The 22,490-nt window shown below is 38.8% G+C and overlaps 1 protein-coding gene across 1 annotated transcript in view; it reads right to left on the bottom strand.

Annotated features, from left to right (window-relative positions):
* The window catches only part of LOC124156027, a 346,266-nt gene that overhangs the window by 5,282 nt on the left and 318,494 nt on the right, over positions 1-22,490 (bottom strand). The gene's annotated exons all lie outside the window — the stretch shown is intronic.

Below are 22,490 nucleotides of genomic sequence, written 5' to 3'. Positions count from 1 at the left end.
CATACATCTAGACATTTACTCGTACGGATGTATCGTGTAACCAGGACTTAAGGTATTGTCAGGAAATAGTATTCAGAGGGTAATCTAAGGACTCTGGTCGACACGCAAGCTTTCACGGGAGATGAGAAACTCTTATGAGTTTTCGTGAGTCGTTGGATGGAATGCACTCATTAAAAAGTGGCCCAGCATGCTCGGAAGATCATTTTACACCGCCCATTTATTGACGCTACTTTAATGCTCGTAATGACGGAATTTTGCTCGCTAAAACTTTTTGAGCGGACAGAAAGGCCTTTAGTTTTAAAGAATTTTAATTCTCATATGGGAGTCCACCAATTTATGTATTGATTGATTGGCTGAAAACAAAGCTTTTACAGGTTTTAAATCTTTCTACCTGAAAATATACCATATTTATGAACCAAGAAATGATATTTCAGACAACAATGATTTACTTTAAATACACCTGGAAATATCATATGACTCCAATAGGAATTGGTTGCGAAGTATAAACGAAATATTTTTGACCCTGATCAAATGAATGACAAATATTTGTCTTATTTAGGATGAATTTCTTAGAATGAATGAAGAATTTTATCATGACAACAAAGTAATATACTGAACTTGTTTCTATTTTGGCCAAATGATGCTCTCCAATCATTTATGGCTACGAGTAAATCACTGCATTGAAAAAATATGTGCTCTTTTGCGAAGAAGACGCTCATAATATTTTTTGTGGTCCGTTAAAGCTTTGCTATTTTTCACAAACTCGCACTCGTCTTTTGTCTACACTTTCACGTTGTCCTCCCATTTAGTAAACCTCTTCTCGGCGGAGCCGAGGTCGTAAAGAAAACCCCTAATGGTACATTTTTGCGGTAACGGAAGTCCCAAAGCGGCTGGAACAAAAACGACATTCTCGGTATTCGAAGAGAGGGAATTATTTTGGCATCCGGAAGAGGAAAAGGCATGGCTGTCAATTACGTATCTTCCAGATTTTTTTCTTTTCGCCAAGCAACGGTTTTGGTAGGGAGAAATGCGTTTGAGGGCGGTTCGTTGTATCCATCTTCTTTTTTTGAAGAATATGAGGGCGAAACATTTTTTTAACCTCTCAAATAATTTTTTCACCTCAATTAGAGGCACTCTGATTTAATTTTACGGGAAAAATTCGGTATGTTCTCGAGATGAGGTTCAATAAACTTGGCCAAAAGTAAATAAAATATTTCTCAAAATTGAAAGTGGTAACAGTATGGGTGTTTGTCTTTTAATGCATGAGCATGTGAAGGTAACTATTCGCGGCTGGGGTTTTGAAGTGATTCTTCGGATTTATAGATTTACGACACTTGCCATTACGAGAAGATAGAGAAATACGCTAGAATGAACAAAAAAATACTTAACCTGAAAATACCCACCTATAAATATGTTTTGGATAATTCGTTTCGTACATAATTGATTATTGAAATAAAACAATAGAATATTTAATTTAACTTTTTCCCTGCAGCATGCTTAGTTTGAGCGCTTCGAAGGCTTCTTCCGCTGAAAGTTGACATGAAAACTTACTTTCGATTTGCGATCTCGATTAATATCTAAAATAATTCGCTTGAATGTTCTTCAAATATCCGCATTTTAAGGGCCGATGGGCGACATCCACACTTTAAATTCGCTGCATTGAACTTGCATTTATTTGCATGATCTTAGGTTTTCCCGGCGTATCAGGTGCAGAAAAGTTTAGCTGTATTTATTTAATTGCTGAATCGTAAGGGAAAATCCGCGAAGAATTCAAGGTGTAGGGGGGAAGAGAAACAGTAATATTCTATAGGCTAGGCAAGAAATCTAGATGATAGACGCCTCAAATTGTGTACAGGCTGAAGATTCCTTTCTTCCTCTTGGCTTCCGGTCGAATCTATGCTAATCATTTGCCAATAAATTCTTGATCCAGACAATATAATGTGGTTTTTATACTTATTTCGTTAAAATCGATATTTTTATGCGCTTTTACGCGAAGGTCCAAGGTGAAAGGCAACAATTCCCTCCGAGAACGTCTACGTGCTTTTCTATGCATTAACTATTTTTAATTCTTTCGCCCTAGCATTCATTATTACTAAGCACGAAAAATAGCTGGGGTCTTCGCTGAGGAGGTTTCTCCTAAAGACCGTTCAACGTGAATGATGCAATTGCACAAATTAATGCACGTGCGAACGTGCAGTTCAACATGTATCGCGTGACGCCCGTGGCGTGTAGTTCAAAACGCATCGGGTGAATTGCTTGGACATATACGCAAATGGATGAACGGAGGTGGTGGAATGACCTCTGCTCTAGTTCTAAACTTATTTAACGCCGCATTGAAAAAATATTTAGCTTGGAGATGTGCAATTTCGAACCCCGTGTAAAACAGGCGTGATAGCATTAACGGGGCAAAGTTCTGATCTTTCGCCGGTACACCTGAATGGTTGAGAAGGGGAAGTGCTCCTTGCCCGTCACTTTTTCGCGTACTCACACTCGGTACCGCATTACTCTCCACGTCAAAATTTGTGCTGGATCTTCTCGGCAATGGCAAAAGGAAACGGAGCCCCAGTAATCCCATTTTCTCTCGCATCCAAGGCGATGGTTCGGGACTGGAAGGAACCACTCCCATCAGACGCATCACGCCTGAGCACGCGAAACACCCCCGTAAATGCCGATCCACCTATGCGTGTCCTATTCAATCGCAGATGGGCACGTCCCACGCACCTTAAAGCCATTCTCATCACGCCCAACGGCGGCAGGTGTGACGTAAAACTGCCTCAAGGCGTGGGCATTGGCGGGTCTCGCCTTTTTTTTTTATTCCGCTCCGCCCTCCGGTGTTACGGTGGGAGCTGTGCATTCTTACGTGGAGTTCAATTCAGGCGAACTACTACAGAGTTTATCGACTAGAAACAGTTTACTTAAAAACACAATCAAACACTTCCACAACTGAACTTACAACTGAAAATTAAAAAAAGGAGAATTTAAATTCTTAAATATAGAGCACCACGTGAACTTTGTAACTAATTCCTTTATTATTAACTTCAGATGGAATACTAATAGAGCTACGATGTAAATAATTATATCGAATATGACTAATAAGAATTAAAATATAGAGATAAAATCTATGAAAAATATATTAAATATAACAAAAACTGCTCGACGCCACCAAATCCGAACCTGCTCCTGCTGAATGCTACCAGGGGTGTCCTTCAACCTCTGCTTCCAAATTCGTCCACTAGCGTCTCTCTTGTCTGGAATCTCGGATATAGAGGGGTATGCTCGGATATATACGATATTCAAGGGGACCAAAGGGCTCGCCTCCACCCACAAAATAAAGAAAAATGTTAGCGTTTAGTATGTCTCTGGCCCTCCGCTCCGCTAAGAGCTATCCTATCAATCTACTTGTACTCAGTTTTCCATGATTTTTTTTTATTTCAATTTTATTTTTGGCATGAAATATCATGTGGCGCCCAAAGGTCGCGAGTCTCACCCCTAACCCCGAAATGAGGAAAAGTTTTAGTATTCAAGCTAAAAGCTGTCCGTCACGCCGCTTATAGTTATCTTCTTACTTCATAGCAATCAACGTAAAGTACCTACTACCTTACTTCTTTCATTTTTTAAATTTCACATTTATTTTTAAATTATAAATAACTCCTAAAATGAATGGGATCATGACTTGTAAAATGAAGTAGCGGCGGTGATGAAAAATCAGTTAAAATTCCTATTGAAAAATCAATGGAATTAATTGGGGATCGTTTAGGGTTAACAGTTAACTCTGTCGTGAATATGCCCCTTTCCACCAGGGGGAATTTCCTTATTCCCCGAGCCAAGGTAATGACCGCCCCCCCTAATTTGATGCTGAATCCGCCCCTGTCGGCAAAATTCTCTATGTAAACCTACCTAGATTGGTAAAATATTTTAATAATAATAATGGTGGTCCCAGTAGTATGCCATCAATAATATTTATTGAAAACTAACGGGACTAAATAAAGGAGGCCCAATTCCATCCCATGGAAGGCTGATTCCTATTGTCACTTCAGTCGCATTTTAATCCGTTTTCAAAAATGTCAGCGGCGCGCTGGTGAGTGCAATATGATCCAATTTTTCCAATATTTGCAGTATAATGTTTGTAATTGCGAGGAATAACTTAGAAAATTTATGAATTTCATAGATCACATCATCTGGACTATGAAATAAAATTATACATTATTATAAATAATATAAATATTATTATTATTACTATCGTGATTTTTGCCAGCAATAAATCTCGTATTAAATTAGCTTAATACCCATGAAACTCGGATCCCTTTGTCCGTCAACGACGCGAGTGGCGACTTTGGTAAACACGTTTAAATGCACGGTGGGTGACAACACATATAGAGGCGGATTTGAGAATCCTCTTTTGTAATGTTCCTGTTATAAACCATCCAACGCACATCTTGTGAAGCTACGTTTGCCGACGAGGGAACAAGACGGCCCTCGAGCCGTGACGCAACCACTCCGCTTGAATGAGCTCCGTATCGGGAGTGCCCCCGGCCGGAGACCTGTATCGGCGGCTGCGTCGTCCTTCCTTTCCCGGAATCGCATGCGGAGTCACTCATCTCAGGTTCATCTCAATCGCGAGCCGTGACTCATTGCCAGATGATGTGGTCAGGTCGGCGGGTGGGTTGAAAAAAAACCAGAGCAGTTACGCGATCCGCTAAGAAAAAAAAACGAACTATGGAAGATGTGGATTCAAGGGCATATTTTTTGCACCCAATAACTTCGAAACTAAAAGGTAAAACTGACTGCATTTGTGATATTGAAACATGTAATAGGGAACTTTTCTCGTCAATTATTTTAAGGGAGGATAAAAAATCGCAACCGGTTTCCGCATCTGAATCATCTAACTTGTTAAATGTTACCAGGGGAGTGAAATACGTCTCATTGTTTTGGTTGTCTTCGAGAATCATACTGCGGAGAACACGAGCATGCCATTTTTGTTGTCTAAGATACAGTTCCTCGTAATTATTATGAAATCTGAATGCATATTAAGCCGTTACATAAATCCCAGTTTTCGTGATTTTTCTCAGCAATACGTCCCGTTTATTTTTGGGCTGGTCTCTTAATGAATATGTCATCAGTCATAAAATTTATATCAACGATATGTTTAGTAGGAAGGAGGAGAGAAGCCTATCGCTAGCAGAAACCTGCTTTTGATAAAAAAATCCGAAATTCGATAAAAGAATGCCACTCAGCATCGTAACATTGATATAACTTTATTTATTTGGTACCGAATTTATGATTTCTTTTATGCTATCCTGATTTTTATTCAACTTCTTACTATATCTTTTATCAAAATTTCGTAGGAAGAGAAATTGATGAGGCGTTGGACATTTGCGTATACTCAAATTAATCTTTTGAGAGATATAAATAGGTTGAAATTCCGAAAACTCATATCATTTGGAGAAATATTCATTGGAGCATTCAGGTGAAATTCAGTTTTTTTCTTAAATATCATTTCACCACCTTTCCGAGTAGTGAAACTTGAGCATTTTTATGGATATATTCACGGAAAAATATCTACTTATCTAAGATGGAGTGTCCTGCGTTCGAATTACGCTACTTATTCGTTCACCACTCATGAAGGTATCGTATTCTAGCGTGAAGTCACGCAAGTGTTTCCGCACAATAAACGAGATTCAATTAGTCAGATTGGTGGCGTTGTCCCGGCGTACTCGGCTGTGCGTAGAATCTACCATTCCTTAACGATGACGCTTGACATCCTTCGGTTGCCACGCCACTGTCTTGTCCAATAAAGTCACCACTTTGATTTAAGAGATTACGCGATTCTCCCTGCTCATCGTAGTTGTTGGGGAAGATCACGACAGTGGCTTTATCTGAAGCCTTGATCCGCATTGCTGAGTGGAAAGGCGCGGCCCTGTCTGCCCTTAATTCTCCTTTTCCCTCGCCTGTCTTTATATTCGTTTCGCTTCGTTTCTGCACTGTAGACATGCGTTTCTTTCTTCAGGTGTTCTTCTGCGCCATAAAAACACCGATCGATTCCGGTTTGTTTTCTGTCTGTTGAAAACCCCGTTTTCCTTCAGAAATTATCTGTTGGAGACAAAAGGATTTATTGCGCTTAGAGTTTAAGCGGTGTGGCTGATGTAAAATATGCAATTAGCCTTGGAAATAATGAGATTTTACAAGTTGGATGCTATGCCTGGAAAAGAATCAGTCGCGAAGTACATAAGCAGTTAAGTTTGATGAGGTGTGATGGACGAGTTGACAAGTTATAGCTGTTGTGAGAACGGAAATGCTCAATACTTAGTTGCAGTTAATTTTTCTTGGCCTTTTTTTTCCTCATTGCCAATCTTTTAAAAAAAGCTGGTATTACGCTATCGAATCAAACAGAGTATTTTGGCGGTAAACAGGTGGTATATATTTGCAATTTCTATTGTCCGATAGTATTATTTCCTCCATTTTCAGATTCAATAGTCCATCACCTTAATTTCACTGGTCAATGAGGCCACAAAAGAGGACGGATATTTTTGGAGTCTTATTTTATTCCTTTCATAATTTTTATTCTGTGATCTTTTTGCAGTTAGAATCCTAATCCAGTAAGATAGCAGCCGAGTTTGTTCCAATCAATGTTCACGCGAAGAAAAAGAACGTTGTTTGAGTAGTCGAATTATTTTTTTCTAGTGTAATATAAGTCTAGGCGGAGTATTATTCAGAGATGTTCAATCAAATTCGGATTTTACGGTCGTCATTAAATATCTTTTCGAGAGCTATTGCATTACATAATTAACGCAAGTAGTTTGTACTGAAAAGGTATGTTGCTCTAGAGCTTCTCGATTTTGCTGAAGGGTTGAGAATTATGAGACAAGAATGAATCACAGCAGCGAGAAAAGACAAGTGACTTTTCAAAATTGCTAAGATTCTAGACGGTGCAAGCACAGGGAAAGAAACTGTTTAATGCCCATTTCTGCCGCTAATCAGAGGCTGGGATGAAACCTCCTTATTTTTGCTCCCAAGATTTACCTCCGCAATTAAGAGTTAGTATTTTAAGGGAGGAAGGTAAAACTTTTTCATCCTAGGACAATACATCCTATTAGAGTCTAATAAAGTGGCTTAAATCAGTGGCAAAGCTGGCCGTGCAGGTGCGCAAGAAAAATAGTGGATTTAGTTCCTCGGGAGTGTGGGCAAGAAGTGGCGGGTAGCTTTGTTCGCGCAGTCACGGGCCGTGTCGGCTGTGTCCAATTAAGGGGTATCTCCTCCTTCTCCCCCTTTCAAAGATACATAAATCGTTTATTTTAAGTTCGCCGCGGATCTCCCGTGTCTTTGGAAACGCTCACTGGATACGCGAGCGTTTGGAGTCACTTTGCACCTCGAAGAAGATAAGACGGAATCTTGAGAAATTAAAAAAAAAGTCCCGGTAAAAAACGCAGAGCCCATCTGTAGTCGAGTGCATCTATATATTCCGATTGAATGCCACTTAGGTCAGGTTTTTCGTTTAGAAAAATATTTCACATGCTGTGATGAAGTTGATTTGATGGCAATAGCAATATAAGGCTTTAAATATAATTCAACTGTAACAATTAAGGCATTTGATCACCTCTGAATCTCCGCATTTGGACCAACTGTAATAACACTAAAAGTAGTTTGATTAATTTCAAGTCAAACTTGAGTTAATTAACGTTAAAATGTCAATTATTCACTTTTTGACGTTAGATAATGTAAGCGTTTCAATATTACGTAATTTGTTTTTGCTATTAATATTTTCTTTTGGATATGGCCGGTAAAAAAATTTTGCTACGTTAAAATACTTAGTTTCATTCTGTGTATCAATAACTCAATACGCTTTATTTATTTATTTATTATGTTTAATGTTCACCCAAAATATACATAATTATAGGGCGAACAATATTTATCCCATCAACATCCGGCGAATATAGATTCACGTAGTAAGAAGAGGTTGGAGATTTTCTATATATAGTTCCTCTAAAGAGCCTATTAAATACTATATGACGACGTACCGTTATATCGTAATAGTTCGTCAAATGTTCAGCATTTAAAATTTTCATCCATTTGTATGATGAAAAAGCATATTTATTGTGATATAAATGAAAAATGAGCGATATACTCATTCTAAATTCAAAAGGAGAAGCTAGTCTAGACATGATGGAGTTAGTCAAATCAATTTGCCATTTTAATGAGGATTTTCATTGCCAGCGTGGAACAAGTTGTTCGTCTGTTTTCAGTTGTAAGCGCGATGCGAGTTGGGTGGCAAAGGGAAGGGAATGAATGCATAAATCAGTCATGATTCCCTCGTTAATAGTGGGATTGCGACTCGCAAAACTACGGCAATCAATCATTCGTGGCCATAATCGATTATCCGTGCCTCGGTTGTGGCAATAAATGCTCGGGCCGTGGGATGTTTCGTCTTCTAATTATGTATTAGCCTACAATTTGATCGTGGCTTTGCTCCACTGCAAATTTCTTTTCCATTTTTCCGAAAATTCAGCATAAAATGTATCAGATTGTATATTGCTTTTACTCCTGGACTGCAACGCATTTTATCTCACGGTGTGGATTTATAATATTTTGCCTGAGTTCGTAATTTTGGTGAGGAAAATATTTTGATTTAAATATTTCAGCCTTTTCAATTTGTTAGTATTTCAATTATTTTCTAATTATTAAGATACTTTATAGTTGACCTAAGTGGCTTTAAACTGAATACCACGCCATAACTTTAAACGTAATGAATTTCATTGAAATGTGAAGTATGACATTTTTAAACTATCTAGATTATTAGCTCTCCCTCACAAATGACTTTTTTAAATTGAAACATAAAGGCATGTGAACACAACTGAATCACTGACGATGACAATCTTTCGTAATTATAAACTGGTAGACTTTAACATAAGTATTCTAATGTACTAAAATGTAGCATAGCAACATTCCATTTCGCAAGCCTGATTTTCATGTCATTTCTTTACCATGCGGATATGTAAAGTTTTCCTGTTCAGCGCATAAAATTTAATACGACTTTTAAACTGTTATGACTGAATGAGTACAAAAATATGCTTGGAAAAAAACTAATATGGAATTTTTACGCCTCAAATATTTTTTTACGTTTCCCATAAAATTATGCATACCTGATTGTCAATATCATCGTAATGCCATTATACTAAAATTATAATAGTGAAGGATTATTCCCTAGTGTGGCAAGGAGGAATCAACTAGTTGCAAAATTATAACGATTGACTCATTTGATCCTTGACTAATTTGAATCCCTTGGATTAATATTAATCCTTACACTGAATGTGTGAAATTTACACCCCTGTGGCTAAATATTTCAGCTACCTCGGTACTAATTTAAACTGTAAGAACTCAATGACAGAAGAGATCAACAAGAGGATAATGGCTGGAAATAGGGCTTACTTTGCTAATATTAAGCTCCTGAAGCTCCTCTTCTATCAAAGGAGATGAAATTCAAGATCTATAAGACACTTATCAGACCGGTCGTGACATATGGAGCAGAAACGTGGAGCATCTCCGCTGGAAACGAGCAAGCTCTGCGGATATTTGAACGGAAGGTTTTGCGAAAGATATATGGTCCCGTGACAGATGGGGTAACTTGGAGGATAAGAACAAACAAGGAAATAGAAAAAATTATCCGAGGCAAAGACATAGTGAGGTTTGTGAAGACCCAACGGCTAGCTTGGCTAGGTCATGTAAAAAGAATGAGTGAAGAAAGGATGCCTACGAATATTCTACATGGAAATATGGATGGAAAGAGAAAAAGAGGACGACCGAGGAAAAGATGGATGCAGGATGTGGAAGAAGACATAAAGGCTATGAGGATTGTCAGATGGTGGGAGAAAGTGTAGAACAGGAGAGAATGGACAGGCGTCTTGAGGGAGGCCAAAGCCCATACTGGGCTGTAGTGCCAAGGAAGTAGTAAGTAGTAGTGGCTAAGTATTAAGTGACCTTTACCATCACCGATTCAAACTAACCTTCGTATGGAATTGATGAGTGAGTTCATCTTTGAGTCACTTTTCCTCAATTAATGGGTTGAGCCCTCAGACACCCCAATCATAAATCAGAAGTGCGAAGCGGCCCAAGGAAAAAAAACTGCTCCCACCAACCTTAATATGTGAAATTTACTCTCTTGTAGCTTAAATTAGTCTGAGGTAAGCTCTACTCTCACCAATACAAACTAACCTTTTGTTTGAATCGCTGAGTGAGTGAGTTCATCTTTCACTTCTTAAGAGGAAGCATACCGGTCTCGAACTGCCTCTCGAATGATGTTTTCTGGTGTCGGATAAAAACTTATGCTAACTCAGGTTATATTGATTTGACCTGGAGTAGACTTGTAAAATTTACCTCAATATTTACCCACTTGCGATTTTTCATGTTTGAGAAACAGGAAAATGTCTGTCTGTGTTACATTCCCTGAATATTTCAAGGTGGTAGCATCAATTATAATCGAGTATACTGTCCATGAATATTACAAAAGAGGATCCTCAATGCGGCCTCCAAATGTGTTGTCAACGACCACGCATTTAAATGGGTTTACGGAAGTCGCCACTCGCGTTGCTGACGGCCAAACTGATCCGAGTGTCACGGGGAATTAAGGTATAATTAGGGGTATTAACCGAAATATATAATAAACATGATGATGTGATTTATCAAATTATTAACTTTTCAATGGTATTCCTCGTATTTGCAATAACCATACTGTAAAAGTTTTGAAAAAAAGTGGATCGCATTTCACTCAACACCACGCCGCAGACGTTTTTGAAAGCCGATTAAAATGCGACCGAAGTGGCAACAGAAACCAGCCTTCCATGGGATGGAATTGGGCCTCTTTTATTACTTTTTTTCGACCGCGTGGTCTTGGCAGAGCGTTTTATAAGTCTTGATATGCGATTTTGTTCTATACCATCGTATGATACAAGTGAAATCTTATCGGGTTTTTCCCCGGGTGAGTTTCTTTCAGGCCGACGTTTCGATGGCTGCTTCTGCCATCGACTTCAGGGCATCCATCCTTAGAATTTCCATGCCCTGGGGACGATGACAGTGGCAGCCATCGAAACTTCGGCCTACAAGAAACTCACCCGGTGGAAAACCCGAGTAAATTTTACCGTTTAATGAGTCGGTGATAGGGGATTCCAAAGGAAGCGAATTGCCTCTCCGAGAAAGAGGCTGGTGTCGGGTAGTGGAACGGATCACCTCGGGGGGAGTCAATGCTTAACGAACGATTGAATTCGCGCACGGGCAGAGAGAGAGAGAGAGAGATTCGTTGATTCCAAAGACTCTCTTCCAGGAACGGCCAATCATTGCGAGGCATCGATGGTCATTAAACGTGGGGCGGAGTGAAACTGGAACAAGCGACGCCGGAGATGATGCATACGCGATTCCGCGTCAATGGCACGGAGTGAGCTATCTCTCCCCCACATCTCAACTAAAAAGGGGTGTGGGGTGGTGTGATTTTTTCCCTATGCACCGAGAGAGCACTCTCTGCCCTTCCCTCGTCTTCGATTAGCATACCGGATCGGGGGAAGAAATGAAGTGAGTTCAGTTCACCGTGGGAATTAATTGGTTCCAAAGGTTAAGGGTATTAGGGGTGGGAGAAGAAATATGGGTGGGAGAGGTTTGTGAGGACTGTCGATGCTGAAGTTGTGCGGAAAACGAGTGACGTTCTTAGGCGCTCATTGATTTCAATATCGAGTATCCATTCTCTCCTCATTTTACCCTTGTTTATCCAAAACAGATATGAGGGAATGTAAACAGTACATTCGAAAATAAGTGTGTCCTTTCCATTCGTGTCGTCAGACGAAAAACTCCGGGCAATATGACTTTGCGTAACAAAATCCTTCGAGTTTTGCCACGGGAGTAATATTACGCCATCTGTATTTTGAAAAATCATAGTTTGTCAATTAAAAAAAATGAACCTCTTATTAAGGGGAATTGGAAACTTCTAAATAAACAAATTTAAAAAAAATTAATTTATTTTTTTTATTAAATAATTTAATAATATTATTTTAATATTATTAAAAAATTAATTTAAAATAAACCAAAATTATTTTTTTTAATCACACCAAAGACCCATTACATCAGAGGTGATCAAAGAAAATCCCACAAGAGTATTGAAAATGGCCAGCACTGGAGTACAGATCTACACTAAAAAGGTCAGCACGGCAAATGTTAAAGGTACGTTCACTTTGCTCTCAGTATTGCTTTTTGAAAAAAAATTTCAAATGCTCTCTTTCTATTACAATTTATAATAATTATACTATAATTTATTGGTGACATTCTCGTTCGAATAATGAGAAAAAATACCACGTTTAATGCATTTGCGTTGCAGGATAATACGATGGCATTCGTTTTACTTGTGATATGTGATCACAAGTCCTCGCCGAGTTTATGGTTTTCTGCCTTTCGAGATCGTGGAGGTTTTTGTGGCGTATGGGACATTAAGATAGCATCCTATGGTTTTTATGTTCCAACAAGGGTATAAAATATTCCTCCTAATTTCCATGAAAGGTAAATAACGTCCAATGCTAATTCGGAAAACTGCACAATTCTATGGAAAAACCATTTCAATGCTAAATATTTCAGATTTATTTTATGCATCTGACAAATTATTTTTAGATAACTTCAATTTTCCCATTTTTCTTAATATTTTTTCTTTCACATCTAAAAAAATAATTTAATTTCTATGATAACCACTATTATTTTAAACATGTAGTATTTTCATGCATGGTCGGCCTACGCATGATTCGCTACTAGAAGAAGCAAATTTTTAAACAGCATACCAAACAAAGTCATTTTGAAATATAATTTTAAAAAGCTAAATAGAGACACGCCTATCATTGGTATAAACAATATTAATTAGCAACTAAATATTTATCACATTATTCATCATATTTGTATGCATTAGTAGCTTGGTTAATAAATGTATACAAATGCTGGTTTTTTCCTTTAGTAACGTAAATATATATATTAGTTTAAAGAAACACCACGTAAATAGCAGGGTATGTTCGTTTCTTCGCCAGAAGAGGAATCCGCGGAAATTGTACGGGTATTCACTACATAGGATAAGCACCTTGGTCAATTAAATCCTCTTAAAATCAATTTTACACTTTAACTTGCAAAGGAAAAACATTGCTTTGAGATATAGACGTAGAATCATAAATACACTCATTTATGATACGTATTTACCTTTCCTATTGTTAAATACCATTTTATATCTAGCAACCAAAAAATTACTCCAACCCACATCCCTATTGAGCATGTTTAAACTCTCAGTTCAGTGGTGATTACGCCTTTTGAACTACCAACAACTGGCAGTTTTTCCTACTCACATTGCTAGAGAAACTATTTATGCATCCATTCCATAGTTAATTACCCCTTCCTAACTAACAACCAATAGTTATTTATCCTGGATTTTGGATATGGATGGGTTATGCTCTTTTATTTTAGGGAATGATAAGGATTTGTCTCGTGGAGCACGGTGGCCGTACTCACTGGGTCCCACGATTACATCTGTATCAGTATATCTCCCTCCCGTGTCAGCTCTTGGATATGCTCGAGGGAGAATGGAGCTGGGAGGAAAAAGGCGATGTTAGATCAAGGAAAAGGTTGTTTGTGTATAGAAGAGGGAAGAGAAGGAACGATCTTGATCTCGAACTATCTCCTTTTCTTCCTGCTAACGTTTGTTCATCCTTTTCCCCCTCTGCCTTACTTCGGTGGCGATTCTGAATTCGTTTTCACGAGGCGGGCTGGGCAAAAAGTGTACCGAGGGAGAAGTAACGGTAGGTTTCGTGCTCAGCCCTTCCGGCAGGCAATAAGCATCAAGAGTGGATGCTCGCGGTATCCTTGTAACATTGCGTCGATTGTCAAATTTAGAAGATTAGAGCGAGAGGGGTTGTACGAGTTAAATATATTAATGGGTCTCACGCTACGGTGTTTGAGGCAGTTTCCACTCCTCTTGTTTCGCTGTCTATTATCAATATGAATGATATCCCTTACGTGGATTTACGCTTTTCTACATCTACATCTTGTAATACCTCTCCATTGTATTAAATAGGCGTGTGGCGGGTGTTGTATGGACACCACCTTTTACGCATAAAAATCCTCTATGTGCGTCGCAAAGGAGATTTTTACTTACTGTGATAATTTTAGTGCATTTTTGAGTTTTCCTAAGCTTTTATATCTGTAACTATTGGATATGCTGTAATAATTTTCAACATTGAAAAAGTCTTAGCATAAAAATATTGCATTGCAAATCGAACTATGCAACGATTATGTAACGATTTTTGCCGAATTACTCTTTTAAGTTAACTTGTATATTTATATACACTTTAAGGTAATCAAAGTGCAGCAGCAATGACTCAATTGAAAACCTATGAAGTGAAAAACGGATATTTTTAACAAATTATTTATTAAGCCTGGAAATTTTGAAAAAAAGTGCTTCCGCTGGTAAATTGACATGTTACCATTTCACCGCGCTATATTTTCTCATAAATTTCTTGTCGTACAAATAAATTTAGGATGTCCATAATAAAACAAAAAAAGCTCTTTTGAATTAGGACATTGTTTTGTTTAGCCAATTTTCGTTTTGGCAAGTTACTATAATTATCAAAGTCAACTCAACATTCACAAAAGGATTAGGTTGATCGAATAAGAAGTCTGTGGGAATTGCGAAAGTATTTTTTGTGCTATAATGAAAACTTTCGTTTCCATAAGTTATCACCTGCAATTAAAGCATTTTTGTTGAATCATTATCTATCATGCATTTTGTTTCTCAAACCATATCTTTTTAGTTTAAAGTATAAGGGGTAAAGAAAGTTGTTTCCTATTAAGTCTACTGATAATTCGCCCATGCTGTTTGTTTCCAAATCAAATTTTTCGTCGTTGCATCATGAATGTCTTTCCAATCACTGGCTCTGAAATGATTCCAAGTGGTGCCACCGCGTAGCGCCAGCAGCGTGGCTTAATTAAACCCGGGAGTGTCTCCGGACTCCGGCCTGAATACTGAGCTCGCATTACGTATCTCAAACCCCTCACCCAAGTCATTGCACATCACAATTAGCCTCAGGCCGTAGGTTCAATGCTTTTAGAAAGTGCTTTAGCATTCATGGGGGCACACACTGGGGAAATAAATCGTATGCAAAGTCGGTAGGTTGGCTGTCTCCAGCGGGCACCAAGGACTAGTTCCTTTAAAAGGCATCCGCTCATTCCAGCGCGGGGTCCTTGGTCACTTCCCCGCCGCCGTCACTCCATGAAAACGCCCCGAGCCCCTCGGTAGCAATTGGTGTCTTTGCTCCCAGACCCACAAGGAAGGGCAAGCGGCGTTCTCCACGCGCGGCCCTTCTCCTATCTAACACGTTATAGCAAGTTGGCGGGAACAGCAAGAACGTTTACGCGCCATGGCGCCACACAGTAGGCTGAAATCGAAAAAAGCTGGACAAAAATCGCTGTTCTTAAATGTTAATAAAGTAATGATTTTTTTGCGATTTTTGTATTGTAAAGATAAAATGAAACTTATTCAGGGTAATGCAACCCACAATATAGTTTAGGAGACCGGTAACAATTAAAAATAAGGAAAAGTGATGCGGGCGACATAGTTACCAGGGACAAGTCGAAATTTTGCAACGGGACTTGAGGGGTTTTATGGAATTTCTTCTATTATTAAAAATGTTCAAGCTATCAAATATCTACGCATAAGGTAAATGATGATTAAAAATTGGTATTCATTTATTAAAATTTTGAAATTTTGGTTATTAAGCGTATTATTATAAAAAAAGACCATTAGGTAACAAATATTTTTATTCCTAATTGCTCTAAAACTGAGGCGTGGCGCTTTCATTGTTATTCTGAGTCAGAAGATTGAGATTTATCATAATCTAAAATATTTTTTCTCATGTCAGAAGATATTTCAACTCCTCTGGTATTTTCTTTACTTTAAGGGGCGCACCAGAGCAAAGACGCTGGCTTTGTTTGCCATCTCCAGACGGTTGCGAATTCAACCTTTGCTTTTAAGAATTGCTCACGCAAATATGAAGGTTTTTGTATCGAAAGAAGAAATTCCCTTCTAAAAAATTATTTCACAGGAACAAAGATACCTTGATTCGAAGAAGTCATGAAAAATGTACAAACAAAATGAGCTTTCAAATTTCAAAGTGAAATCAGGAAAAATAAAAAATAAATAACTTGGTCATTTAAACTTTTAATTATTTTAAATTCTCGCTGGACATCAGTCTTGATTTTTCTTGGATTCTGTAAAGATCATTCGATTTTTAAAACAGTTTTGCGCAACTTAACTGCAGTTAGCCTGACGTACAAACTTGTGGCACTATGCCTCCTTTAAAGGTGATGGGAACAATAGGGTGGTTTCCTATTATTTTTTTATTTCCTAAATAGAAAGATTATTACTCCTGAAGTACGTATTTCACGATTTTAGATTTTTAACCCTCATATGGATTTACAAATTTAGTTACGTCGTTGGATTTTCGGCGCCGCAGCGGCGCCGCGTCATTTTTTGCTATTATCTTTCAAAGTTAGCCTGAATTTACAAGTTTTCTGATTGATAATGGTAAATACATCTATTATCTTTATTTCTCGCCGTGTTTTGCTAGATTTAACCCATTATTGTGGACGTTATAACATAAAATCTTGAACGCTGCATTCTTTTCCATTTTTTGCCGTAATGCTTTCTATTTCTGCTCCCTTGGTCTGTTATTTTCGAATGAAAGTTTTAATTTTTTGTGTAATGGTTGTTTGAAATATTTTTTCTGATATCCAGTGCTGGACTAACTCCGCTTTTCAATGTTTATATTGTTTATATTTTTATGTATCTAAATACTAAAAACGAGTATCAAATAAAATTCGTTTATGCCCATATGACATAATTTTGCTTCACTGCGTCCACCCATATGTTTTATCTTTGTAGTGTATACTGAAGGATAAGTTTTTAAACGTTAATAATGAAACAGCTGTAGGTGAAGTGAGAAGATACGAGTGTTACTTTCGTGATTTTTACAGGATTCTGGCGATAAAGGCAAATCTTACGAATATTCTGGGAGCTCATAACCTGCAAAAAAAAAATAAAGTCCTATAGGTTTTGAAATATAACGAATATGGGATAATTAGCGACGTGTCCAACAACCCAATGCCACTTCGAAGGTGGAGCTAGAAGAGCCGGTATTTTTTTCCGACCGCGGAGCCCCATTCCCTCACTGAGGACGTTTCCTTAGAGATGGACGAGTAAATGTGATTGGGAGTGTACCAGATGAGGTTTTACTCATGGATTGGTGGGAAATCCAAGAAAATAACTTCTTAGAAGTATGGGTTATAGGTGGTAGGGAAGAAGGAACAGGCGCCTATTTTCTTTCGTCCAGCTCTACGTGAGGGACTGAAGGAAGAATGTTCTGGGGTGACAAAAATACCTTCAAGCTGGGAGGACTACCCTCACCTTTTCTTTCCGTAGCGTTTCACTGACCCAAACATTGAGACCATTGAGACTATCCATACCTTCCCACTAAGCTTCCTTATTCGTCATTCACCGCCTTCTTCCCCCCGCCCACAAAATTTGATTGAACTTCTCTCCACCCTAATGACCCACCCGAGCTGGACCTTCTTGGAATGAAGGGAGGGCCACCGCGAGGCGTTTTGACAAGGCTTTTGTTCCCTGTCCCTCATGCAGCGATGGAAAGATAAAGAAAAAGCAGGCTATTGTATCTAATTGTCTCCTTGCACTCCCAACCTTTTTCGCGATAAGGGTTTTCTACTCTTACCTGGCCTAACGATCTGGGTATTCCCTGATCCTTGGCAGTCGACACACTACCACCCCTTCACCTCAAAACAACCAACCTGGCATTCCTTCTCATTTCTCTTCCTCACTCACCCCTTCACGTTAGTAAAATCCCAATGAATAAAATATCTGTGCATTTGAGTACACAAAGAAACGAGAAATATATTTACAAATTTTCACTTCACGGTAAATTGTCTATTCTCCTATTCATCATGAAACGATTTTTACCATGTAAATACTGAACTAATGGCCAGGAAAAAGAAATTATTTTCTATCACACAATTAGTTGGGTAGTAATGTTGATTTCACCCCAATGGTAAACTGTCGCGTTATCGGTAATTATATAAACGTCAGCAATTTTGCATTGACTATCGTAGCCGCAAAGGAATATTTTCGAATTAGAGGTACAAGGCATATAACAGGAAGCATTATTCTACGAATTCGGATAATGCATTGTGTTAAAATTTTCTTAGAATTGCTGCTTGGTGTAATTCTAAACAGAGTAACACTGGGATTTACTCAAAGGTGACTATGACCACGGCAGGTACGTGGACGCGGAGCGGAGAAGGTGCCCAAGCAAAACTAAGACGGAAGCCATGGAAAAAACAACCTAGCTTAGCCATGAGTTTCTATGAATAATTCTTGCAAAAAGATGAAGTTTTGTCAGTGAACATTATAACGAAGCAAACATAATGATTATTAGCTTAAAGAGAAAGCACAATTGATATTGTAACATTTTCCTTTTGTTAAACAATTTCACTTGGTTTTTCAATTTCACAATTTCACTCAAAATTAAATAATAGGATTATAAATAGATTATAGCATTTCATAAGAAACATAATTGCTTTGACATTAGCATTCAGAGTGCAGTCCCTGACGTAGCGACGAGGAAATTCCCGGCCCAAGCAAAACTAAGTAGGAGGCCCAGGAAAAAACAACTTTGGCTAGCCATGAGATTCTATGAATTTTTGTTTTGAAAAGATGAAGTTTTGTCAATGAACATTATATCGAGGCAAACATTATGATTCCTAGCGAAAATAGAAAGCAAAATTGGTATAGTTATATTTTCCTTTTGTTTAACAATTTCGTTATGTTTATAAAGTTTAGAAAATTAAATAATAATATTATAAATAGATTATAGCATTTCATACGAAACATAATTGCTTTGACATTAACATTGAGAGTGCAGTCCCCGACGTAGCGACGAGGAAATACTGAGCGCCGCAGCGGCGCAGTAAATCCAACGACGTAACTTTTTTCATTAGAGGCCAATAAAATGTAAACTATTGACACTATGCAAACAAAATTTTATATGTAGACGAAGAAAGCGGAAAAAATAGACTACTGAAAATTTCAAAATGATCCATTGGAATGGAAAAATGTTACACCACTTTTAAAACCACGAGCGCCGCTAAGGCGCAGACAATCCATATGAGGGTTAAATGTCGATATCTATTTTTCGCGATTAAATGAAAAGTGAAAATTTTCAAGCGCGCGAAAACGCGACGGCTAAGTATGAATGCTAGGTAAACCCAGCGTGACGTCGTTCTGGTTCCTGCTGCCGCAAGTGAGGTGACCTTGGGGCAAGGCTATGAGCGCTGATACGACGCAGGATGCTAGGAGGTAGCAGAGTACCCTGCTAGCTGGTAGCGCTTGGCTTAAATAAGGATTATTAATACCTTATCAAACGAAGGAACTTTCCGACCTTAGGCAGTTTTAATAGGTGATTATTAAGACATGTTTCCCTGAACTCTGTGCCTCATGCATGCATTGGTATTCTCAGACGATGTAAAACTCCTATCTACTCGTATAGAAACTAGGTCCCTGTGACGTTACGTAGAGTGGCATCGCATGGGCGCAATCAATGCCTTTCGTTTTCCTTGACGTAGGAAACTACACTATTGTAGATTCCAAAAAAATTCAGAATCTTTAAAATGTTATTTAAGATTTTGCTCTCTGAAGCAGTTTAATTTTCACAAGTCTCACTGAAATGCGTTTTGCGAGTGGCAAATTCCAAAAAAATGGGTGAGCGAAGCGGATATACCAACACGCCTCCATGACCTCCGCCCGACCCGCGAAACGAGCCGGTTCTTATACGATGCCTCTCGTATCATTGGCTTTAATCACGGTCGAGGGATCTCCCAGGAAGACGGCAGATGACTAAGGGAAGAGTTAAAAGCATCCCACACCCCTTTCTTACACACCCATATATACAACCCCTTCCCCGGGTGAGCACATCTGCCCCTTTCCCGCGCTTCTCCCCTCTGGCATTTCAACGGAGACCAGCGCACTCTTCAAAACCCTCATGCCCGCCGCGGATCAATCCTCCTCGTGAGCCAGTATTACCTTCTCTCCCTTTCTCCAGTCCCGTTCGTCCGAATCTAGTCATTCTTTGGCCACCCACGCCAACGCTCGGCGTATATAAATCAACGCTCGAATGCACCCGGGAAAAATGCACCCACGGGGTCCATTCAGCTCGTAGTTGGAGCGGTTGGATGCAGGAAGAAGCTCTCTCTCTTAGATATGATGGGGAGAGGGGTGGGTGACAGTCTCTTTCTTTCTTTTCCTGCATCCTTCCTTCTTTGTAACCAGGTATACATTCCTATGTCGTAGAGCATCGGTTTTGTAGCAGTTGAACCCTAAGTGAGGAACATTTCCTACTCCTCGGGCTGAGGTTCGTGCGGGCCACCCGGAAGATTTTCCGACTTGCTTTTAGTGGCTGAAAAGTTACGATACGCGAAAGGGATTTCTTGTATTCAGGGTTTGACTCGTAAAAAAAGGATTTCATAATATTTCTGAGAACGCAAAAGCCAAGATATAGCATTAATCTCACTTGACTGGTCGTTTTTTCTTTAAAAAAAGATTATTTGTTTAAAACTTAACCTACCAACTTGAAATGTTCAGAGTATATAGAGTAGACCCTCACAATTACTTGACGATATATCATGAATGAAAATTTTACCTCGAGTATCTCCTACGACATAGAGTATTTATGTTTTGTACATAGATAATGATTTAAAAAGACATATTCTGCACAATCTGAAACTTTCGAGAATATCCGTCCGCAAATTTCAAGCTAGTGTTACGTTACGAAAAACATACAAAATACGGCAGATCTAGAGGGAATTGGAGAAGGTGTACTCTTAAAATGATGAGTTCCACTCTAACTTCAAGTCGCTTTCACACAGCTGTTAAAAAGTTGATGACGTAAATTTAAGAAACTGTCTCGGTACAGGTTTCTAAAAGTTTCAATGCTGATGTTGATGGGACGATTTTTCTCTGCTGATGTAATGTTTTCGCATAAAAGTTGTTAATATTTATTTTTCCAATGAGAGGGTCACAGTACTAAATACCAAGTTATTGTCTTCTTAGGACTATGGGCTAAATATGGTTGGAGCTCTACCTATACAAAGGCCCTTATTCCAGAGAGATGAAAACTTACATATTAACAACAGTATTGGTCGATCACGATTTTATTATGACATTTTTTATGGATATTTGATCACTTTTGAATTGGCCCTGATTCATCGTCTTTTGTCTGCAAGACGTAGAAAGAAAACGAGTGAAAGGAAGCGATTATTTTCCAAAGCTTGCATAAAATAACATGCGTACTTATCTTCTGTGAAATTCGCGTACAAACGATTTCCATTTGAATATAAAAATGCATAATTCAAAGATACCCATGAGAAAAATTATTTCGTGTTCCCCCGAAGCCTATAATACGTACTCCTCCAACTCATTTTGAGGTATAGACGGGTGAGAAATGGCTTCAATGCTGAGAATATACATTTTTGCCTTTGCAAAATCCGTTTCTCCTTCGAAATAAATGGCTTCGTGGCACAAACTTCAGCCTCCTTAGTCGCGAAATAAAAAAAGAGCAATAATGACTCCATTTCTCATGGAAATTTTGCTTGTCTCCCTTGATAGTCTCAATAAATAAAGGCCAAATAAGAGTGTAATGTGCGGACGGGACTTGTAGAGAAAAATAGAAATCATTATTAATTCGCCGTTTAACCCGGGATGCTTTTTTGCATACGCGCCTTCCTTGGTCATTGTTCACCCGGTGAGGAGTGCAATGACCTCGGGTGAACCTTGAGGCGACGGCACGTATGAAATTGATTTACCTCGGCCATCTCCCAAACACCCACAGAGTCCTCTGTCGGAAAAAAATGGACTTCTCCATGTTTTCGCATCCTACCCACTCTTTGCTCACCCCTTCTCCGTAGCCCTTCGATATCCTCACGACCCACCATAGTCTCTTGAATTTCCTTTCTGCTTTTTTTTCGCTTCTAGAAGGAGAGCAAAGGGGAGCATAGAGGAGGCCCAATTCAATCCCGTGATTTCTATTATCTCTTCAGTTGCATTTTAATTGGATAAAAGAGGATGGTTTTGCACTCAACACCGTGCCGCGGACATTTTTGAAAACCGATTAAAATGCGATCAAAGTGGCAACGGATATCTGCCCTTTATGGGATAGAATTGGATCTCCTCTATGCAGTCCTCTTGAAGAAATACCTCGGGTGCTTTCATCTTCCTTCGCGGATGATACTTCCGTGCCACCCACGTCAAAAAAGATAGTCCCTCCATCCCACCTTACACCCCACGTTTCCCCCGACCCGAAACAAGGTGGTATCGCCGCGGGGGTCTTAAAACTGTACCCCCACGCTTCCCAGCACTGCACCGGCAC

The sequence above is a fragment of the Ischnura elegans genome, chromosome 3 (assembly GCF_921293095.1).
Source record: "Ischnura elegans chromosome 3, ioIscEleg1.1, whole genome shotgun sequence".
Classification (NCBI taxonomy): Eukaryota; Metazoa; Arthropoda; class Insecta; order Odonata; family Coenagrionidae; genus Ischnura; species Ischnura elegans.
This window is presented reverse-complemented; position numbering and strand designations above follow the sequence as displayed.